At 39.0% G+C, this 22,869-nt stretch overlaps 1 long non-coding RNA gene across 1 annotated transcript; it reads right to left on the bottom strand.

Moving 5' to 3' along the window:
• Positions 1-506: 506 nt before the first annotated feature.
• On the bottom strand, positions 507-22,044 carry LOC125481577. Its single transcript, XR_007261390.1, has 2 exons — positions 21,943-22,044; positions 507-800 (listed from the first exon to the last, which is right to left on the bottom strand). It is a non-coding gene; the product is annotated as an uncharacterized LOC125481577 (long non-coding RNA).
• Positions 22,045-22,869: the final 825 nt, after the last annotated feature.

Genomic DNA, 22,869 nt, shown 5'->3' with positions numbered 1-22,869 from the left:
TTCTCCCACTTCTGAAGCTGACCAGTCACACTTTCAATATCTAACTTAATGTGACAGCAGCTACCTTATGGTTGAAGTAATACAAAGCTATTTTCAAAGTGTTTCAACTTCCATGTGTGTTTATTCAGTCAATCTAGCAAAAGCATATGCATTATTTAGTTTCACTGCTATACAAAGATTGTTTCATTATTTACTGCAAGTTAAGACAAAGAAAAATTTGCCATCTAGACACTATCTTTTACTTTGCAACAGTTCTAAAACCACCGTAGTCCTGCTAGACCACAAGTTGCTCTCTCCGTAGTGACAACTTGTGGTGGTTTAACCTGAGGATGACCTTGCCTTAGGTGAGAAGTTGACGAGGAGTGAACCTCATGGTAACCTCAGCTGATGTGGGAATTGAACCCATGCTGCTAGTGTCACTCTGCATCACAAATGAGGCACCCAGCCAACTGAGCAAAGTACAATCTGAACAAGAAATACATTAGGTCGGCTTCAGAAAAGTGAAATCTATTTTAAATGGGTTTTATTTTTGTACAATGAAGCAGGAGTCACAATAAAGATTCAACTGCTCAGTTCGTAATTCAGTAATTTAATTATATCACAGAGGTTTGAGAATCTCCTTGCTCAAAACTGACAGTATCCATTATCCTGACTGTTTTAACAAGCAGCAAAAATTCTAACTACAGCCAAACATTTTTTAAACAAAGAGCAGAAAATGCTGGAGAAACTCAGCAGGTCTGGCACTATCTGCAGAGAGAAAACACAGTTAATGTTTCGAGTCCTCTGACACCTCTTCAGAACTAGGAGAGAAAACAGAGAGCAATTTTTAAATTTCAATTTGAAGCAAAATACTTTCTACCAAAAGATTTTTTTTAAATCTGCCGTCTAATAAACGCAATCATATATAACACCTTCAAATTCAGTTTAAAAACTTGTCTTAAAAAAAAACTTATTTGAATTCAAATATTGCCCTTTTCGCATGATGAATTTTAATATACTTTAGTACAGATCATAGTCACAGAATCAGAGTCCTACAGCTCAGAGACAGGCCCTTTGGCCCAAACTGGTCCGTGCTGACCAGAATGTCCATCCACGCTAAGCCCATTTCTCTGCACTTGGCCCATATCCTTCTAAACCTTTCCTATCCATGAATTTGTCCAAATTTGTCATTTCTTGGCCCACTTCCCCAGCTGATTAAGATCCTGCTGCAATTTCTGATAACTTGTCTCACTGTCCATGATATTTTAGTGTCATCCACAAACTTACTAATCATGCCTTGTAGATTCTCATCCAAATCATCAATACAGATAACAAATAGCAATGGGCCCAGCACTGATCCGAGGCACATGACTAGTCACAGGCCTCCAGTCAGACAGGCATTCTTTCCAGTATTACTTTCTGCTTCTTACCATCAAGCCAATTGTGTATCCAATTTGCCAGCTCTCCCTGGATTCCATGCGACCTAATCTTCCAGAGCAGCCTACCATGTGGAATCTTATCAAAGGCCTTACTGAAATCCACATAGGCTACGTCTATCACCCTGCCTTCATCAATCTTCCTGGTCACATCAAAGAACAAGTTTGAGAGGCATGATCTCGCACGCACAAAGCCATGCTGACTACTCCTAATCAAACCCCATCTTTCCAAATGCATGTATATCTTATTCCTCAGAATGTTCTCAAGTAACTTACCTACCACAGACGTTAAGCTTACTGGTCTATAATTCCCAGGGTTTTCTTTGCAGCCCTTCTTGAATAAGGGCACCACGTTCGCTACCCTCTAGACATCCGGGACTTCACCAGTGGCTAACAATGATGCAAATATATCAGCCAGGGCCCCCACAATTTCTGCCCTAGCCTCTTGCAAAAAAAAAGCATTTTGTATCTTTAGATTTCTAAATTTAACAATTGTGCACACCTGACTTCGAGCATTATTACAATGTTTTCCTGGCCAGCTTGCCATCACAACAAAGTAAAAACTAATTCATTCAATGTTCTGTTGCCAATGTCCTGGATAACATAAATTATATTCATTCATTATTCATGTGCTCATGGTCCTATGCTTCTGTTCCAGCACTATCTCACACTTAAGAATTCTCACCCTTCATGCAAATCCCTTCCCATCTCTGTAACCTTGTCAACTGTTAAAGCACAAAAGGACTTTGTCCATTTGGGTATCCTTTACATTACATCCTTCATCTGTGGATGGAATCTGTGCCTGTCTAGGCACAAAACTCTCAAACTCACTCCTGAAAAGGTGGCTCAGTGGTTAGCACTGCTGCCTCAATGCGCCAGGGACCCAGATTCAATTCCATCCCTAGGCAACTGTCTGTATTGAGCTTGCACATTTCCCCTGTGTCCACATGGGTTTCCTCCAAGTGTTCCAGTTTTCTCTCATCATCCAAAGATCCAAAGGTTAGGTGGATTAGCCATGCAAAATTGTCCCATAGTGTGCAGGGATGTACAGGTGAGGTGGATTAGCCATGGGAAATGCAGGATTTCAGGACTGGGTGGGATGTTCTTTGGAGGGTCAGTTTGGACATGTTGGGCTCAATGGGATTCTATGCTTCAATGAAACCTCCTTGCTGCTCTCTTCCTTTAAAAATTCTACTTGAACCAATCTCACTCTTCATATTCTTTGTGGTTCAGTGTCAAATTTTGTCCAATTACATATCTGTTAAAAGTCCTTTGTGCATTTACTAAGTTAAAGACAGCTTAAAAATTTAAGCTGGTGTTGCAATTGTATAGAAAAATTCACAAAAAGCTGTGCACATGTAATCCAGTTCACACTTAATGCCCATAAATATTCCCTATTCAGCTAAGAAATAAGAACAAGTCATGAGGAATGGAATTTAGTCATACTACCCCTTGAGTCTCCTCCATCATTCACAAAAAAACCAGCAAGATGGACTCAACTCGATATTCCTTCCCAATCATCACATCATCCAATTCTCCTCAACTCCAATGATCTATTCCAGCCTTGAATACACCCAACTGTCAAAATGATTTCATTTTCATAAAACCATACTGATTCTGCCTATACATGGTATGATGTAAGCACCCTGGCGTCACTTCCTTAATAATTGATTCCAGCATCTCCCCAACTAGCATCAAGATATTTTTCACATCAAGGTCACATTTGACTGAGTGTGGCATAAAGGACCTCTAGTGAAACCAGGGAAAATTCACTGCTGGATGGAGTCATGCCTGACACAGGGAAGCTACCTGTAGTTGTTGAACATCAGTCATCTCAGCTCTTGGACATCTTTGCAGACGTTCTTTAGGGACCAAATATCTTCAGCTGCATCAAAAAGTTATGCTACAACATAAGGTGAGAAGAAGGAATGTTCCTGATTGTGCAATGTTCAGCACCATCCACAAATCCTCAGATGCCGAAGCAGTCCATGATCAAATACAACCAGACCTTAATGGCAGGTTTGGGCTGACTAGTGACATGTAACATTTGTTCCACACAAGTGGCAGGCAACGAACATCTCCAGCGTGAAAGATTCTAACCATTACCATCCCCAACCCCCAATCAACCTAATGGGGGTTACTACTGATCTGAAACTCAACTGGACCCATCATATAAATACAGCAGCTACGAAAACAGGTTAAAGCCTCGGGATCCTGCAGTGAGTAAATGACTCACCAAAGCCTGTCCACCAACTACAAGGCCCAAGTCAAGGGTGTGATAGAATACTTCGACTTGCCCAGATGACTCCAATACTCAAGATGCCTGACACCATCCAGGACAAAGCAACCCACTCACTGTTTGTGGATGCAATACCATTCACCCAGTCAATCATCCACTAATGCTCAGTAACAAGTGTGTACCATGTATAACATGCACTGCAGAAATTCACTAAGGTTCCTTCAACAGCGCCTTCCAAACTCATGACAAAATACTATCTAGAAGGACAAGGGCAGCAAATACATGAAACACCACTACTTGCAAGTTTCCCCTCAAGCCACTCAGCATTCTGATTCAGAAATATACCACTGTTCCATCACCATCACTGGGTCAAAATCCAGAAATTTCTTCCCCAACAGTCCTGTGGGTGTCCGATCAACAGTTCAAGAAGGTAACACCACCAACTCCTCCGAAGTAATGGATAATAAACACTGACCCGGACAGTGACACCCACGTCCCACAAATGAATTAGAAATTAACTGGCTTGTAATTCCCCTTAATCTATCCCTTTCCTTACTTGAACTGTGGAATTACATTCACAAGCTACCAATCCATTGGATCATTTTTGAATCCTGGGAAATCATAGATGATAGATCATAGATCATAGAATCCCTACAGCGTGGAAACAGGCCATTCGGCCCAACAAGTCCACACCGCCCCTCCGAAGAGCATCCCACCTAGATCCATTCCCCTAATTTCCCATGTCTAACGCACCTAACCTAAACATCCCTGGGCACTATGGGCAATTTCGCATGGCCAATCCACCTACCCTGCACATCTTTGGACTGTGGGAGGAAAGCAGAGCAACCGGAGGAAACCCACACAGACATGGAGAATGCGCAAGCTCCACACAGACAGTTGCCCGAGGGTGGAATCGAACACGGGTCCCTAGTGCCGAGAGGCAGCAGCGCTAACCACTGAGCCACCATGCCGGAAATATTGGGAAATCATGACCAATGCACCAACTATTCCAGCAGACTATCTTTCAGGACTTCTAATTGTAAACTATCAAGTCCTATCGCAGTTTTGCTACATCAATAGATGGCACTCTAACATGGCGACATTAATCTACTCATCACTGTGCACTGCTCCCTCCATAACAACATATTGAAAACAGTCACCTAGTGATGGATGCAATGTCACATGTCCAACATGTGAAAAAAAACTCGATGAAGCCTAACATAGCAGGAGCAAGCTAAAGTATTACTTGGACTCAAGGAAGAAATTAAAACTCAGAAATGTAGTTTATCGGGGACAAGTTCAGCCAGTTTTCTTACATTAATGCTAATTGTACATTATGGAGACATTGAAATGCCACCAAAATGGCAGGATGAGTCGTTAACTAATGTCAAGGTTAAATTCCAACTTTATAACTCCCCTTCCTATAGATGAAGTTGGTTTCTGAGAATATGATGTAACAGTGAAGTTTTGCAAGGGAGAAGTGTTCTATCACTTGTTGGTGCTTCTCGTATACCATGGCTGTGTTCTATCTCTGCCACCAACTCTATAGTCCAGCATCTCTTCTACTGTTATGACTGAACAAATCTTGTACACTTAGTCCCTTCTACATCCATTCCCACTCCTGTCATCCCACTCATTAGAATTTTGGAAACTATTCAACATGCTAGATAATGAAAATGTTTATTCTTCAAAAGGATCAGGAGAAACTTTGACAAATTTGCTGTCAGATATTAGACTTCGCAGAGTGGAGAAGAATTGATGAAAAGTTCCAACCTAAACCGTCAAGATCCAGATCAAACCAATACTCAACAGAAAGATAATAAGATATATGGATCGGATTAATGTCATCAGACTTGAAAATCAAAAGTCTACAGAAGTCAGTACGGTGCGCTGTGTCAAGAAAGAGAGATCCCATGCAGTGTGACACAGTTGGGGAATTTAAAGCAACATGGGAATAGAACTGGTCACTGTTTCTTTTCTTTCTCCATTTTAAAAGTTTAAAATTCAGTAGTCTAGTTGAAAAGGTTAACAAGGTAGCTGATTCAGCTGACTGAGGGACAGTTATCCGTCAGAGAATCACCTGAACTCTGAATAGGTTCTTAATAAGTGCTAGTTATTACTGAAGCTGAACTAGTGAATCATCTCAGCTCAACTTAAGACATGGCCTGCTGAAAGCTCATGATTGGTACACTGCACATGGTCAGGAGGAGAGATCACATCAGGAGTGCGACACAACCAGAGTGAGTAGATAGTTCAGGGAATGTGAAGGCAATGTGGGAATTTTTGGCTCATAATTTGTAAGGTTTTTTTTAAACAGAATAAACTGAAGCCCAGGATCAGGGGCCTAGCCCAAAACAGTGACATCACAAGTAAACCACAAGTTCATTGGCTGGCTATAGCTATTAATTTGACTATGTACTATAGGCTATTTTCAATCAAAAGGTAAACAAGGAAAATATTTACAGGTAACAAACTACAAGATTGGTACAAAGTTCTTAGTTTGAAATTTAAAAATTAAGTAAATAAAATAGAGATGTCAGGCTAGATGATGTGTTGTAACTTCCTAATGTGGGAACTGGTGGACACCATTGTGGTTCATGGTGCCCAATCTGTAGAGCGTTAAAAACCAAAAGAACTGCTCTTAATGCTGTAAATCAGGAACAAAAACAACGTTGCTGGAAAAGCCCAGCAGGTCTGCCAGCATCTGTGAAAGAAAAAAAACAGAATTAACGTTTCAGGTCCGGTGACCCTTCCTCAGAACCTGGCAGTCCTGAAGAAGGGTAATATCCAAAACGATGACTGCTCCTTTTCTCCAGATGCTGCCTTAACATGCGAGGGGAGGGGGGAGAAAGTAAATCAGGAGATAGGAAAGACATGCAAGAAAACCACTATTACAATAATCATGGGGGACTTCAATGTGCAAAAGGACCAAGTAATTCAGGTTGGTAGCAGATCTCAAGTAGGGGAATTCATGGAAAGTCTTCAAGGTGGTTTTTTGGCACAGTTTATGGTATAGCGCACTATGGAACAGGCATTTCTGGATTTGAAGTGTAATGAGACAGACTTGATTAGAGAGCTTAAGGTGAAGGAAGCTCTAGGGAGCAGTGACCATAATACGATAGAAATCACCCCGCAGTTTGGGAGGGAGAAGATGGAATCAGATGTAACGGTATTACAATTGATTAAAAGGTAACTACAAACAACATGACGATGAGATGGCCAGAGGTAACTGCAGGGGGAGTCTAGCAAGGAAGCAGATCAGCAAAGTCAGGAGTTTCTGCGGGTAATTTGGGAGGCACAGCAGAAATTCACGCCAAAAGAAAGAGAAGCATACTAAGGGGAGGACAAAGCAAACATGGCTGGCAACAGAAGTCAGGGATGGCATAAAAGCAAAAGAAAAAGCAAACAATGTGGAGATTGGTGGGAAGCCAGAGGGTGGTGAAGTTAAAAAAAACCCAGCAGAGAACAGCTTTTAAAAAAAGCAATGAGGAAGCTAGCCTGTAATATCAAAGACGACTGCAAGAGTTATTTTTTTCCAGATATCTAAAAGGTGAGAAAAACAGAGGCAACAGTGGACATTAGACCACTAGAAAATGAGGCTGGGCAAGAGGAACAAAGAAGTGACAGATGAACTGAACAGTACTTTGCATCAGTTTTTACAGTGGAAGACACCAAGAGCATACCAGAACTTCAAGAGAATCAGGGGGCAGAGGCAAGTGTGGTGGCCATCACCAAGGTGGTGGCGTTGGGGAAGCAGAAAGATCTGAAGATGGACAAGTCATCCAGATCAAATGGACTATACCCAAGATTTAAGGAGACAGCTGAAGAGATTGGAGAGGCATTGGGGGTGGTCTTTCAGTAATCACTGGAGTCAGGGAGAGTCCCAAAGGACTGAAAAATGGCTAATGTAACAGCCTTGTTTAAAAAGGGAGAGGGGAAGACAGGAAACGATAGACCAGTTAGCCTGACCTTGGTCACTGGTAAGATTTTAGCGTCCATAATTAAGGACGAGATTACAGAGTACTTGCAAGTGTATGGTAAAACAGGGCTAAATAAAAACCCAAAGAACAGCGGATGCTGTAAATCAGGAACAAAAACAAAGTTTCTGGAAAAGCCCATCAGGTCTGGCAGCATCTGTGAAGGAAAAAAGAGAATTAACGTTTCAGGTCCAGTAACCCTTCCTCAGAATTGATGGTGGCTGGGAAAACGGCAGTTTATATGCAGAAAATAGGGAGGTGGGTGGGGTAGGAACAGGGCTGAAAAACAGGGCTAACTCCGTGTGGCCTAGTCAAGGGGACAAATCTGTTAGAATTCTTTCAGAAGCTAATGAGTCAGTTAGTCAAATGACAAGCAAGTGCATGCGATCTATTTGGATTTCCTGAAGCCCTTTGACAAGATGCCACACAGGAGGCTGCAAAATAACATAAGAGCCCATAATATTAGTGGCAAGGCACTGGCAATGATAGAGGATTAGCTGATTGGCAGAAGGCAGAGTGAAGTGATAAAGGGGTCTTTTTCAGGATGGAAGCCAATGACTAACGGAGTTCAGTCGGGGCCCCTGGTGGGATCATAGCTATTCATGTTATAGTGATCTGGACAAAGGAACTGAAGGCATTGTTGCAGATGACAGTTGTAAGTGGACGGATTCCCAGAGGGACTTGGGAGTCCTGCTTTAGGATTTTCTTCAGGTCAATACATAGGTTCAGTTGGCAGTTAGGGAGGCAAATGCAACATCAACATTCATTTCAAGAGGGCTAGAACACAAAAGCAGTGATGAACTGCTGACACTGTATAAGGTTCTGGTCAGACAACATTTGGAGTATTGAAAGTAGTTTTGAACCTCGTATCTAAGGAAGGGTGAGCCGGTCTTGTACGGGGTCCAGAGGAGGTTTCCAAGAAGCATTCCAGCAATGTAGAGCTTGTCATATGAGGAGTGGTTTAAAAAAAAATCTAAGAACATATAACAGTCCTGTAATTGTTTGAGCCAGGGGAAAAGCTAACTTGAAATATCTATCCTAAATACAGTACTACGCAACTATCGTTATTTTGCATTAAAGAATGAATGATCTGAAGAATACTGACTTTCTGCTGACATTAGATGGAGTGACATCAGTACAGTCATACGTACATTTTGTACAATTTAAGCTCATTACTCCCATCAAGCATGAATGCCATCTGGAACAAATGAATATAATAAGCTGAAGTTACACAACGTAGGCAATAAAAATTGAAGAATGGGAGAACAAGAATACATTTTCAAAAATAAGAATTTAAAAGCCTGAACCAGAAAAGGAAATATTTTCCACTTTACTGGCTTTGAAGTACCATCCATGACAAACATGCAAGTTTTTCTCGCTTTCCTTCCTTGAGCTGAGGGTTCTTGGTTTAAGGAAGCAACTTACATTTCAAGATCACTTTTAGCAGTTAATTGTGTCAAAGTAACCGTGGAGTTTAAATGGTAGGAAGCACAAAACAAATAAAAAGCACTTTAGCACACAAAGAGGTAGGAAAGGGGTTGGGGGTGTGGGGAAACTGTTTGCAACACTCTAATGGAGTGAGAGAGATCAATGTAGTTGAATACTCTGCTACATTTAATGCAACAAAGGACAAACAAAGCCAAGACTTTGAGTCAATGCTTGGAATGTGAGGTCAAACAACTGCGACACAGACATGGTGGGATTTCTAAGGGGACTGGGATCCAACGGATTTTAGAGACATGGGGTGAGAAGAAAATGAGACTGGTTTAAAAACTGAATAAAACAGTCAGTGTTAGACAAATCGAAGTCTGTACGAAGTGAAATGTGGAAGGACAGCTTTGCAGAAGCCAATCATGAAAATCAATGAGGTGATAGTGGATAGTTGGAAAGCAGAGAGCAATATGTTACGTGGAAGTGCAAGAAAGAATGACACATTTAATAAAAGGAAAATAACATATACCTCATTCCTGTCCCAGTAACAAAGTGAAATCTGTTAGCCCTTGAATAAGCAGAGTCCATTGTAGCTCCCATGAATTTTGAAATTACAAATGAAACATTGTCACTAAATTCTGCAGTATTCAAATCAAATTTAGGTCACAGAATTTTACTTCTTCAAACTTGTCAATTCAGAAGTCGATGCCCACAAACCACTGAAACCACTGTCAAGAAATGCAATTCCACCTTTATATTGTGAACCAGTAACTAACTGCAACATCTCCTTCACCCTCCCTCTTTAAACTTCTAGTAGACAGCAACATATCCCTCCAACTGATATTAGGGCAAAAGTGCTTTATCTCTCAATTCATAAGTGTCAATTTCATTCACATCTTGAAATTTACAACTGATCCATTCCTGCAGATTTCAACATTACGTATCCATCTAGAACTCTCTGGATTCACTGATTTAGAGCAGTGCCCATGGAAGTACATGCCACTTGTAGTGACCAAATAACTATGCTCCAAATCCCACACTGGCTATGGGCAACATAAGAGATCAAGGATAACAGGTTCTTCCATTCTCAACCACAAATTCTTAAATAGTAATACATTTACATTTCATGTTTGGCAACTTAACATATTTCATTTAAGAGTATTTAATTCTTCTCAGTTGAAATTGGAGTACTTCAAAAATAAGTGTTAAAAGCTTCCATGACAAAACATGTTTATACACATACTAATTTTTCCATCTCCTTTCCCAGAACATACAACTGTGACTTCAAGTGCAGCAAATATTGTTTTAACCAGCACTCTCGATAAACTGGCACAGAACGTATAGCTGACAGACTGGAACTTTGCAGATCTACCACGAAGTCCGAGTAGTCAGTTGAGGATGCCAATGAGAAGTCTCTCTGTCACTAAGTTTTATTTAAGGCAAAGCTACAGTATTATTTAAGTGATTTATGCTGCAAATAAAGTCTAACAGTGAGGTATATGCCCTTGCATTATGTTTCTACTACTTAGTGTGCGTTTTTACATTGATCATATGGACCTCTTGACTATATGGAATAGTTGATCAACTGGTACACTCCTGGTCCCAACAGGTGCCGGTTAATAAAAAAGTTTGCTGTATATGTCAACAGAGATTTTTCATATTCAATATTGTTTATTCTAAATTTGGGACTTTGGCTTTTAATGTAGTAACACATCGGTTTTCTGTGTGTCTGAAGTTAATAAATGACTTGAAAAGTATTTCATGGGAATTACTTTTAAACAGCTTTTGAGGGCAGGCTTTATAATTAATGTATTCTTGTGTGCATTTGTAGAATTTTACAACCAAACAAGCTTAGAAGGTCTGGAGAGGTTTTTTTTTTTTTTTTTTTAAGTTGAAGGAAAAGACCCATAGCTTAGAGAGCCTTTTTTGCTTTAGACTTTTGAGCACGAGTTCCCGTGAAGGCCTTGGATGAAGAGTCTTGTATTGACCAACACTTCTGAGAAGTGAAAGATATCGTGAAACTAGATTACCTTCAAGGAAAAAAAAAGTTAGAATTACCGCCAGACCAGAAATGCTTGGATAAAACCCGAAGGAGGTTACTTGAAAGAGTACATTTAAGCTCAGGTGGATGAATAGCTCCGGGAACAAACAATCTGCAGTTCCACTTTATAACTGATGTCAAACCAACCAACATGTCACAGACAGGGACTCTGGTGCAAAATCAGAAGCTTACGTTTCAGCGGGAGATTACTTTGTTAAAGCCAAAACAAAATATGATCGATCAAGCCAGCTACAGTTTGGGATCTGGCTTGCCAATAAAAACATCAGCTGGAATCAAAGAGCACACCATCATTGCAGAATCTTATAATAATTATATAAGTACATCAGGAATGGCATCCTCAGCTCAGATTGTGGCCATCAAGTGGAACAGATATCTCCTCCAAATGTAACAGACATGGATCAACATCTCAAGCATGCAATATTTGAAGAGCTTCTGAAAATATTGGTAATTCTCCTTTATTACACATGATTATGGGAAACTTGGTTCGCGAACAGAACTTCAGTCAATGGTATGAATGCTAACCTGTGCAAAATGACCATCATCCCCAGGAGAATTTGAGAAATTGTTTGAAGTCCCTCCAAATGACTTTTACTAAGCCATTAAAAAATGTTAAACATACACAAGCTTAAGGCTGCACCATTCAGGTATAGTCAAATCACTTGAAATTATGCAGAGTTCACAATGACATAACTTTCCTACCATTTCTTCAATTCACATATTATATATTATATTCCCTACCTCAGCTGTCTCTTTGGAAAATAAGTTTTTTGTGTGGAAAACTAACTTTGCCTACTGATAACAGTGGCTATTGATTCCGGGTTATCAATTCATTAACCAATGGCAATTATCTTCCAATATTTGCCTTCTCAAAACTTAAGGCCTCTATCCCATTAAAATTCTCCGTGAAAGGACACGGTACCAAATTTGAGAGCTACTCAACGTTATTATCTCCCATGTTATTCCTGTGAATTTTCAATTTCCTTTCAGAGCTTTAACACCCTTACTTTTAAAATCGAACTTTACTTGACACTCATGGAAGCAGAGGCAATGCTGATGTACTGAACATTCTGCATCTATCTTTAGCAAGGTCAATGATGCTGCCTAAGCTGTAGCGGAATAGTACCTCAAATACTGCTGAGCTGACCGTTTATCATGAGGATGTTATAACCTGCCAAATGTGTGGTCAGCGATGCAGCTCTAGGGTCCGGTTAATCAGCCATGCAAGGCTAACAAAGCCCATGATACGAAATTTCCCAAGTGGACAATCATACTCGTTAGCAAGTGATTGCCGATGACAACGATTGTAAAGGAAAATGATGGAAAATGAGGGAAAAAGGAGTACAGGGGGATAATCATTGAAGTGGCAGAGTCAGTTGAGAAAATAGTTAAAAAAGCATGCAGGATCCTGAGCTTCATATAAACACATGTAAGTTGTGATGAGCATATATGAAAACTATTTCAGCATCAACTGAAGCATTATCCAATTCTGGCCCAATACTTTAAGAAGAATGTGATATAGCTGTTCAATATCATGAAAGGTTCAGACAGCATAAGTGAACACAAACTATTCCCACTGGCAGAAGAGTTGAGAACCGCAAGACAACAATACAAAGTGAACGGCAGAGTCTCAATAGCAACATGCGGATTTTTTTTAAAATATATCACAGCAAGTGGTTAGGGTTTGGAAGGCATTGCGTGAGAGCATCAGAATTCATGCAATCAGAATGGCACAGGAGGAATCTAATGGAGGCAGAGTCAATTATGGCTTTCATAACTGAATGACATCAGCACCTTCGTAGAAAAAGAATTGCTAAGCTACAGAAAAACTGCTGGAGAATGGGATGATTTGATTTGCTCTTGCACTGACCTAATAGACTACACAGCCTTCTTTTCTGCTGAACCATTAAATGATTCGACCACCAGCGGTTACACCAATACCTGTACTACCAATTGTTTTAAAAATCAAAAGCTGCATCCCCAGTCTAATTCTGAAGAATCTACAGTGTATTTCTTCCAAACCAATACAATCCTAAGGAATTTGTACAGAACATTCCAGATAAAACTAACAAGAACTTGTTACACTTCACAGCAAAACTACCTTTAGATTAAAAAGAGCTTATATTCCATTAGCCTCTTGATGATCATTTGTACCCAGTCTCTGTTTTAGTTTATGTATTTGGATCTTTTAAATCTCTCTGGACCTCCACTGTTATTCGATTTTCACCATTTCAAAAATAGTCAGTCAACCTGTTGTTCTTTCTTTGTTCCAAGGTGAAAAGCCTCACACTTAGGCACACTCAAATCTGCCAGTTTTACCTGCTCACTTAATCCAGCAAAGGCCCTTCATAAATTTATACTTCCATCCACAATGCTGACTATGTTATCAACATTTGCGTCAAACCTAGCACAAGAACACCATAAAACCATAAGGTATAGGTCCAGAATTAGGCTATTTGGCCCATCGAGTTTGCTCCGCCATTCGATCATGGCTGGCATGTTTCTCAAACCCATTCTCCTGCCTTCTCCCCATGACCCTTGATCCCCTTACTAAGCAAGAACCTATCTATCTCTGTCTTAAATACACTTAATGACTTGACCTCCACAGCCTTCTGCAGCAATGAGTTCCATACATTCACCAGAGTCTTGCTTAAGAAATTCCTTCTCATCTCAGTTCTAAACATCCCTTCACTCTAAAGCTGTGTTCTCGGGTCCTAGTCTCTCCTACATTGTACACATTTGTTTTCTTGCGATCCGCTACCAACCTGATTTTCCTAGTTGTGACAATGCTGTCACTTTAAAAGGTTATTTTGTATTGGTTTTTTTGGGAAACATCATCTCCATGTCTCCTCTACCCTGGCCTGCCGGTATTTTGTAAGTTTCAATCAGATCACACCCTCATTCTGCTAAATTCCATCAAGTACAGACCAAGAATCCTCAACCGCTATTCATACAACAAGCCCTTCATCCCCAGGATCACTCTTATAAACCATCATGAACAATCTGAAAGAAGGAATGGTGGGCTAAGTGTGCAGATGACACAAAGCTAGATGGAGGGACAGGTAGTGTTGAGGCAGGGACACTGCAGAATGTCCACTCTTGCCTCTCTTTACTTTGAGCTAACTAAAAATCTCTTGCCATCTTCTTTTTATAATTCAAGCTCGCTTACCCTCATTTCCTTTCATCTTCTCCCCCTTTACTGCTTAGGTTGTCTTCTGCTGGTTTTTAAAAGGTTCCCAATCCTCTGGTTTCCCACTAATCTTCCCTACATTTTATGCTTTCTCTTTGGCTTTTATACCTCCCTTGTCAGCCATTGTTGCCTCACCCTCCCCTTAGTATGCTGCTGCTTCTTTGGGATGAATTTCTGTTGTGCCTCCCAAATTACCCCCAGAAACTCTTGACATTGCTGCTCCACCATCTTCCCTGCTAGGTTCCCCTTCTCATCAACTCTGGCCAACTCCTCTCTCATGTCTCTGTAATTACCTTTAATCAATTGTAATATTATTACATCTGATTCCAGCTTCTCCCTCTCAAACATCAGGCTGAATTCAAACATTTTATGGCCACTAACCTCTAGGAGTTTATTCACCTGAAGCTCCCTAGTCAAGTCTGCCTTATTACACATCACCAAATCCAGAATTGCCTGTTCCCGAGAGTGCTCTACCACAAACTGCTCCGAAAACACATCTTGTAGACATTGCACACATTTGTTTTCTTGTGATCCACTACAAACCTGATTTTCCCAGTTGTGACAATGCTGTAACTTTAAAAATGTTGCTTTAATTTTTATTTGAAGAGTTTGTGAAGGCAGAGTTCCAAACTGGCTACTGGAGATGGCCTAAGCAAACCACTTATGAGGCCTTCAGGCTTTTTTAAAAAAAAGTTGGAACAATGGAAGCAGCTTGAATGGGAGCGGCCAGCTCTCACAGACCAGGCTTTCTAGTGTTTTTTTTAAGCTTTGCCAGTCAGAAGCTGTTTTGGGGTCTCAGAAGAGTTGGAAGTTTCAGTGAATGATTCCTAGCTGCTACTTTCTCTGAAATCTCTCGATGTTGCTTCCTCCTGGATCGGAGATTTGCATGTAAAAATCTGTACCTGAATTTACCTTTTTGCCAAGGGGTATATTTATGGGATGTTACTACATTCGAACAGTTTATTAGTAATAAGTACTGTATCTATTATTCTGTTAAGTTTTCCAACAGTTAAGTTATTCTAAAATTTCTCTTTCTTGTGTGTTTTAACTACAGTGCTTAAATAAATTGTGTTCTGCTTAACATCGAGAAGTTTGACGAGTCGCATCATGTCTGGAGTAAGTACTTCACATCTCCCTTTCAAATAAGAAAAAGCTAGGGTCTAGGCTACCTTCTTGAATTATTTTGAGGAGATCTGGTCTGGTCCATAACATAGTCCTTTCTTACACTGCTTTTCTATCTCCTGATTGATTTTCTTCCCCACATCCTGACTACTGCTCGGAGGCCTGTATGTAACTCTCACCAGGGTCTATTTTCTTTACAATTCATCAACTCTACCCGCACAGATTCTATGCCTTCTGACTCTTTAACGCTTCTTGATATCGATTTAATTTCATTTCTTACTAACAACCTGCAGCCCCTGCCCATCTGCCTGTCATTTTGATAGGATCCTTAGATATTTAGTTCCTAGCCCTGATCCCCTTGAATACTCACAACAACGTACCTGCCATTTTCAATCTGTGTTGCAAACTCATTGAACTTCTTTCGTACTTAAATACAACATCCTCAGTCCTGTCCCCCTTCTCATAGTTGTCCACTTATCTGCTGTGCCGGATTTAGATTCCTGCACTTTTCCATACACTGACCTATCACTTGTTCTGGAAACTTGAATAACCAGAGTCTTCCTCAACTTTAGCTTTTTCCATAATTTTCCATGCAACTGGACCCGCCATATCTTATAAAAATGAATGTGAAATTTCTCTGTATGAGACCATCTCCTTCAAGAAACCTGTAATTGGAAGACTTACAAACATGGCTCATTTCAACACTGACTTCCAGAAAAATCAACTATTCACGCTGGTTATCCCAGCTTAATATTATGAGCCTGCCAATGTCTTTGCTCCTTTGTTTTATTATTCTTATTATAAATCTCCTATTTAGCAGTAAGCCTAAAGTATATCCAAACATATAATTAGGAGGCGGCTGTTTGGCCCTTCAAGACTGCTCCATCATCCGTTTTCATAGTTGATCCGATTGTGGCCTCGATACAACTTTCCTGTACATCTCTGACAACCTTTGAACCCTGTGTCAATCAAGAATGCAACTAATTCAGCCTGTAAAACACAGATATTGCATCCACCACTCTCGTGGAAAGAATTCCACAGACTAACACCATTCAAAAAATATTTCCCCATTACTGCCTTAAATGGAAGGCCCCTTATTCTGAATCCGTGTCCCCTATATCAAGTCTTTCCCACAAGTGAAAACATTCTTTCAGCATCCAACCTGCGAAGTGCCTCAGGATCTTGTATGTTTCAAAAGGACACTTCTTATTCGACTGAACTCCAATTGATACACAGGGCCATTCTGTCCAACCTTTCCTGATAAGGTAACTTCTTCTTCCCAGCAATTAGTTGAGTGAACCTTCTCTAAACTGCTTCTAATCCAGTTATATCCTTAGAGAGGAAAGGAACACAGTACTTGAGATGTGGTCTCACCAAAACCTCATACAACTATAGCATTACAATTTATTTTAGTATTTCAAACACCTTTTAAACAAACAACATTCTGTTTGCCTTCCTGATCACCTACTGTACCTGTAAACCAGCTCTTTGTGGGTCATGCACCAGAACACCCAGGTCCTACTTTACTGCAATCTCTCTCCATTCAAATGAAATATTGCTTTTCTCTTCTTTCTACTATTGGACAAGTTCACATTTTCCCACATTGTACTCACCGTCAATTTTCCTCCCCCTACTCACAACCACTGATCCCCTTACAGATTCCCGATGTCCTCTTCACAACTTACTCCCCTATTCAGCTTTGCATCATGAGCAAATTTAGCAACTATATATTTGGTTCCTTTGTCCAAGTTTTTGATATGGATTTGAATTACTTGAGGCATCAAGTGAACGTTTCGGGATTCAACTTGTGGCAACCTGTCAACCCCTTGTATCTAAAAACTGTGGCAAATGCAACATTTTGGGTTGATTTCAGATCTTTATGCATTTATTCTCAACATTTCTCCAGATGCACTGACATTTTCCACCACTTCACTGTTATAATCATTCACCCTGCCTGCCTTACCGCCCCCACAATGTGCCTGTTAAACCTCATTCCACTCATTCACCAGGTTGGTTCAATTTTAAAATCCAAGTATGTGGGAAAATTCATGCAGTTTCTTTGTAACGTCTAAAAAAAAAAAAAAAGTGTGGCCACAAAATAAGCTTTTGATTTATTAACTTATATTGCAACAAAATAGACACGATGCAATTTTGCACTGAAGTACCTACCAGGTTTGGTGTTCTTATAAACATAGCTTTCCAAGGAAAACAAGAACTCTCCTGAAGAGGCACCTTCATCCCAATACGCAGCAATAAGGATAAATATTATACATCAAGACAACATTCGCAATTCAATACTGTGTAAACAGAAACCTCAACGAGATCTTCACATTTGAGCCAGAAAACGTAAAATTCAGCTAATTGTTCATCCATCAAATATGTAACAATTGGAAAAATACATCGATCACCCCCTGTGGATTTGCTGTTACAAGCAGTGTCACAGAGTCTTAAAGTCAAGCATGGCAACTTTAATCACCTGCTGTTGCAGTTAAATATATTTCACCCAAAATAGGATGCAACAATTGATCTGAGCACACAATTTAGCTGGATGTTATAACTGGGAAATACTGAAAAGCCACTGACAACCGTGAACTCTCACTAGTACGAATCACTGTTCAAGGACAAAAGTGGGTCAAGGACAAAAAGGAAAGGGATAAAAAAAAAAAGAGAAAAGGAGAAATCAGAACTATATTGTTGAGGACTTAAATCTTGATTAACATTTGAACCTAAAATCATTTTATAACTATTTGTATGTTAAGTTCATAATAAAGAAGTGGGAAAATAAAATGAAACAAACACAATTATATTTTAATTACTAAGCACCAATTCCCTCAAAAACACATTTAAAGAGATATAATTAACAATTCGCCTTGAATTAAAATAATATTGAATTAAATTGAAGTTCAGCAATTCTAATCTAACAGAAGTTACTTCATCATGCATGTATAAAATTCATCCAAACTGCAAACCAGCAAGAAATGCTCATCTTCCAATACTTTCCACCATTTACGCAGATCAAAGACACTCATGAGGTCAACGGGATTTACTAACTAAGCAAAAATAAACAGTACTTGAGCTACCTTACAAATGTAAAGTCATTTAAATTAAAATCATCTGATAGAGATAAAGAAATTTAATTAAAATCCTTCTTGGGGGTATTCACATAAACTAATTATCCAGTAATTTGAATTCAAATAATTTGAAAGCACAAAGATCTATTTTGAATATTCAGGACTGAACTGGCACATCACAGAAACTAATAACACTTGCTTCGAGAACCATACAATCAAGCTAGTTTTATTTAACTACTCTGGAGAAATGGAGATGCAATTAATACCGATTTTGAACAGATGACCAAGTAATTGCTTTATTATCAACCATAATAGAATTATGAATTACTTTCACGAAAACTAGGAAATTCTGAAACAGCCATTTTACTTTCATCCAAAGGAGAAGGTATTTTAGAATCTAGATTGTTTGAGGGCAAGTAAGGCAGTTCACTCTGTAAACAAGAGAATTCATAAATAAATGTGAATACCTCATTATAAAATTAAGATTCAGACTCAAGCACACTCAATCTTTCCCATCTTTATCCTGAGCAAAGAATCTAAAGGTAAGAGTTAAAGGAATGAAGACTACAAGTGTTGTGCTTCACCAAGCAGATTGTAAACTACATATACTTGTTCCATTCTTCCAAAAGGAATACAAGTCAATCTGGACTTCAACACAAAAATCAATACTCATCTTCTACTGCTGTGCTGAGGTACTTCGAAAACAGAAATTTGGGCCACGATCTGATCAAAAACCTCGAGGTATTTTTAAACTCTTCGAGATAATAACAGTGAAAAGTCTTCACCACAAGAATTATTTGTTCAATCTTGAGCAAATTAACTTACAACTAGTCAACAATTATACCATGCAGCTTTTTAACCCGTCGACTTAGTACAATACTATTCATTTAATGATATTAAGATACGGATTTCCGATTATAACATTCGTATCCTAATGCAGTCCCAGATATAACAAGATAACAGGTTTGGGTCAAAGGACAGAGGATGATGAAAAGAAAAAAAAAATAGATAAGATTTCCATCACACTATCCTTCTTCCATGAATGACCAGAACAAATTCCAGATTTTGAACATGTTACCTTTAATTTTCATTGTGAATTCTTCTAGGAAAAGAATGTGTTTTGCACCTACAATAACTTCCAACAGTTAGCTTTAAGCTTTATTTGAAATTTCCCTGCCAGTTGTATTAAACTAAAAACATTCTGCAAAATATTAAATGCATCTTCCTTCTTATTATCCTTGTACTTCTATAAATGCATTAATGTTACAACCAATTATCAGACAAGAGTTCAATCACTGTACACCATTCAGTACCTCCACAGTACTCCACTTATACTGACCCTTAAACGCAGAAAAGCATTCACAACTTTCCTAGTTGTGAATCCAATTCTCATTCTTAAACAGCGTTCCATGCCTTTCAGCTAAAATTCCTATATGAACGGTGATTTAGGTTGTCAAAGAAATGGATTATGTCTGTTCAGCAGGGCATATGCTACTAAATTCACATTGACTGTTAATTATTAAGGCATATGCTGCACAAATCAAATCCAAATATAGATTACATCTTTTGGTGCAAGAGCAATTAGCCTGCACTTTTCTCGGTCAGAATTGTGCCTTTTTCCTAAGCGTAAATACTGTTTACATTCTGCTAATCTTTAAGAATATCTCCATTTCCCAATTAATTTTCCAACACCTTGAAAACAATTTCCCCTTCATTGTCATACAGCATGCCTAAGCACCAGCCTAGAAAAACAAGATGCTAACCAAACAATGCACGCACCCATCAGATTGTCGCACCAACACAGATCAAATGTTGAAAACCAGTTTGATGCTAAAGATCTGCACATCAGCAAACTATATTTCTAATTACATTTTCCTGTAACAGCTGCATAATTCATTGCACATATAAACAATCAGGCAACAAAATGGAAGATGTGGATGCTTGTTCTGTCTGCACAATAAAAGAAGAGAGCATAACCAGGCACATTAACTTCCACACAAACAGCCTGCATCACACCTCACTGCCATACACAACTTTTAAGTCTCCAGTCTCGATAGTGCTTTCAATTAAAGTAAAACTCCTTTGTTACTCAAAACCCACTGCCCAATTTAGTGCCAAGCCACCGCTACTCAATACAAGCAGCAACAGGGCTGATCAAATGAACTCAACACATTCACAATAAGAAACATACTCATTTCAACAAGCAACTAGTTTTCAAAGAAAAATCTTCACGCTTGGAACAACCAAGCATGTGAAAGAAAATAGTGTATATTATTTTAAAAGAAAATAGAAAAGTTTTACACGTTCCTTGCAGCTAGTTATCTATGAGTTTTTTGGGAACCAATATTAAATAAACACATCCTGTAACTGAATTTTCAAAACTATGAACTCATTTTAAAACTTCACTGCTTAAAAATGCATGTAGGAAAAGTAATGTTGCATTGATTGAATCCAAAACCTTGCTCTAACCTCCAAAGTTAACTTAATTTATGTTCTTTTTCATCTGAAATGCTGGCACAAGCTGAAAACCTGACATCTGGCACACAGTCAGAGTTATACTGCATGTAAACATACACTTTGGCCCAACTCGTCCATGTTGACAAGTTTCCCAAACTGAACTATTCCCACTTGCCAGCATTTGGCCCATATCCTTCTAAGCCTTTCCTATTCATGTACCTGTCAAGATGCCTTTTAAATGTTACAACTGTACATGCATCTACCACTTTCTCTGGCAGTTCATTCCACCAATGAACCACCCTCTGTGTGAAAAAGTTGCTCCTCACGTCATTTTTAAAACTTTCTCCTCTCACCTTAAAGATATGGTCCCTAGTTCTGAACTCCCCCATTCTAGGGAAAAGACCTTTGCTATTTAGCTTATCAATGCTTTTCATGATTTTATAAACCTCTATAAGATCACCCCTCAACCTGCTATGCTCCAGAGGGAAAAACAAGTCCCAGCCTATCCTTACAACTCAAACCTTCCAATCCCAGCAACATCCTGGTAAATCTTTTCTAAACCTGCTCTAACTTAATAATATCCTTCCTATAAAAGGGTGACCAGAACTCTGCAGTACTTCCTACCCCAACAGGACTGGCACTTGCACTTCTCATTGATTCATTTCCCATACAAATTCTCCCTGCTCTGGGTAATAATTCATTGTTGTTGTTTTCTCAGAGACGCACTTTCTAATCCTCAATGCTGGTTAATATGATTCAGCAAAAATCATTTTTAAAATGAGGATTTGTGACAGATACTTGTCAATGGTATATTTGGATTTGATCTTTCCTATACCTGTTTATAGATTTATTTGCTTGTTCATGGTTGAAGACACCCCCAATACTCAAGATTGAAAACTAAAAGCCATAATACAATCATCAAATTACATACGCAAAGAAAAACATTGCAAAAACCAGAGATTTTTCCCAACATTTCCATACCTTTCATTGCTGCTTTTTGCAATGCCTCTTCAATTCGGAGTAGTTCTTTCTGTTTGTTTTCCTGCAGCTGTTTCTCTTCCTTTTCAGCATCATATTGGATACCTGTAAGTACAAACAATCATTGTGAAGTTCTACAATGCATATACTAATTACATTTTACCCACCTCTAGATCAAAAAAAAACAGGAGTAAGAGGGCAAGTCATACACAATTCTATTTAAATGCAGGTGATATTGAGATAGCATCATTAGTACAGCAATCTATGATCTTGCCCAGCTATCTAAATAAAGTTGAATCTATTACTTTACAGCAGTTCAATGCTAACAGGGGTACATACGAAGTAGCAACTAAAATTTGAAATATAAAAGGATGGAAAGCGATCTTTAACAACTGTTGGGAATGCACAAACAGAGAAGAAGATCCTCAATTTATTGCAACAAATGCATCCGCACTTTTCACTGATCTATACCAATTTTACAGATTTGGAATCAGTAATTCATTAATTCTTCAGACTCGAAAATTTGCTGAGAATTGCTAAAAGCTGATTGGCAGTGGAGAATACAAGTCTTGTGGAATAGCAAAGGAAAAAGGATCCATTCTTGTTATTTGATCACTGCAGTACCTGAATCACTTCCAGAAGCTCTCTGTAACAAAACTGCAATCTGTACCTAAATTTGCATTCCTTGCCATATGTTTAAGATCAAAGAGCATCTGTTGACATCTTATTACACCATAGTAAGGTTTATGACTTAAAAGAATAATCCTGAATATATCTATTCATAATTATTTTCCGGATTATTAGGTCTCCATGAACCTTGGTAATATTATTATCTGGCATAGAAGATGGCTCTGCAAAGAATTCTCAGCAGTTGCTAAGGTAACACACAAGTTATAGGCACATTTATTAAACAAGTTAAAATTTATGAGC

The sequence above is a fragment of the Rhincodon typus genome, unplaced genomic scaffold, assembly GCF_021869965.1.
Source record: "Rhincodon typus isolate 14 unplaced genomic scaffold, sRhiTyp1.1 hic_rhity00002638, whole genome shotgun sequence".
Taxonomy (NCBI): Eukaryota; Metazoa; Chordata; class Chondrichthyes; order Orectolobiformes; family Rhincodontidae; genus Rhincodon; species Rhincodon typus.
This window is presented reverse-complemented; position numbering and strand designations above follow the sequence as displayed.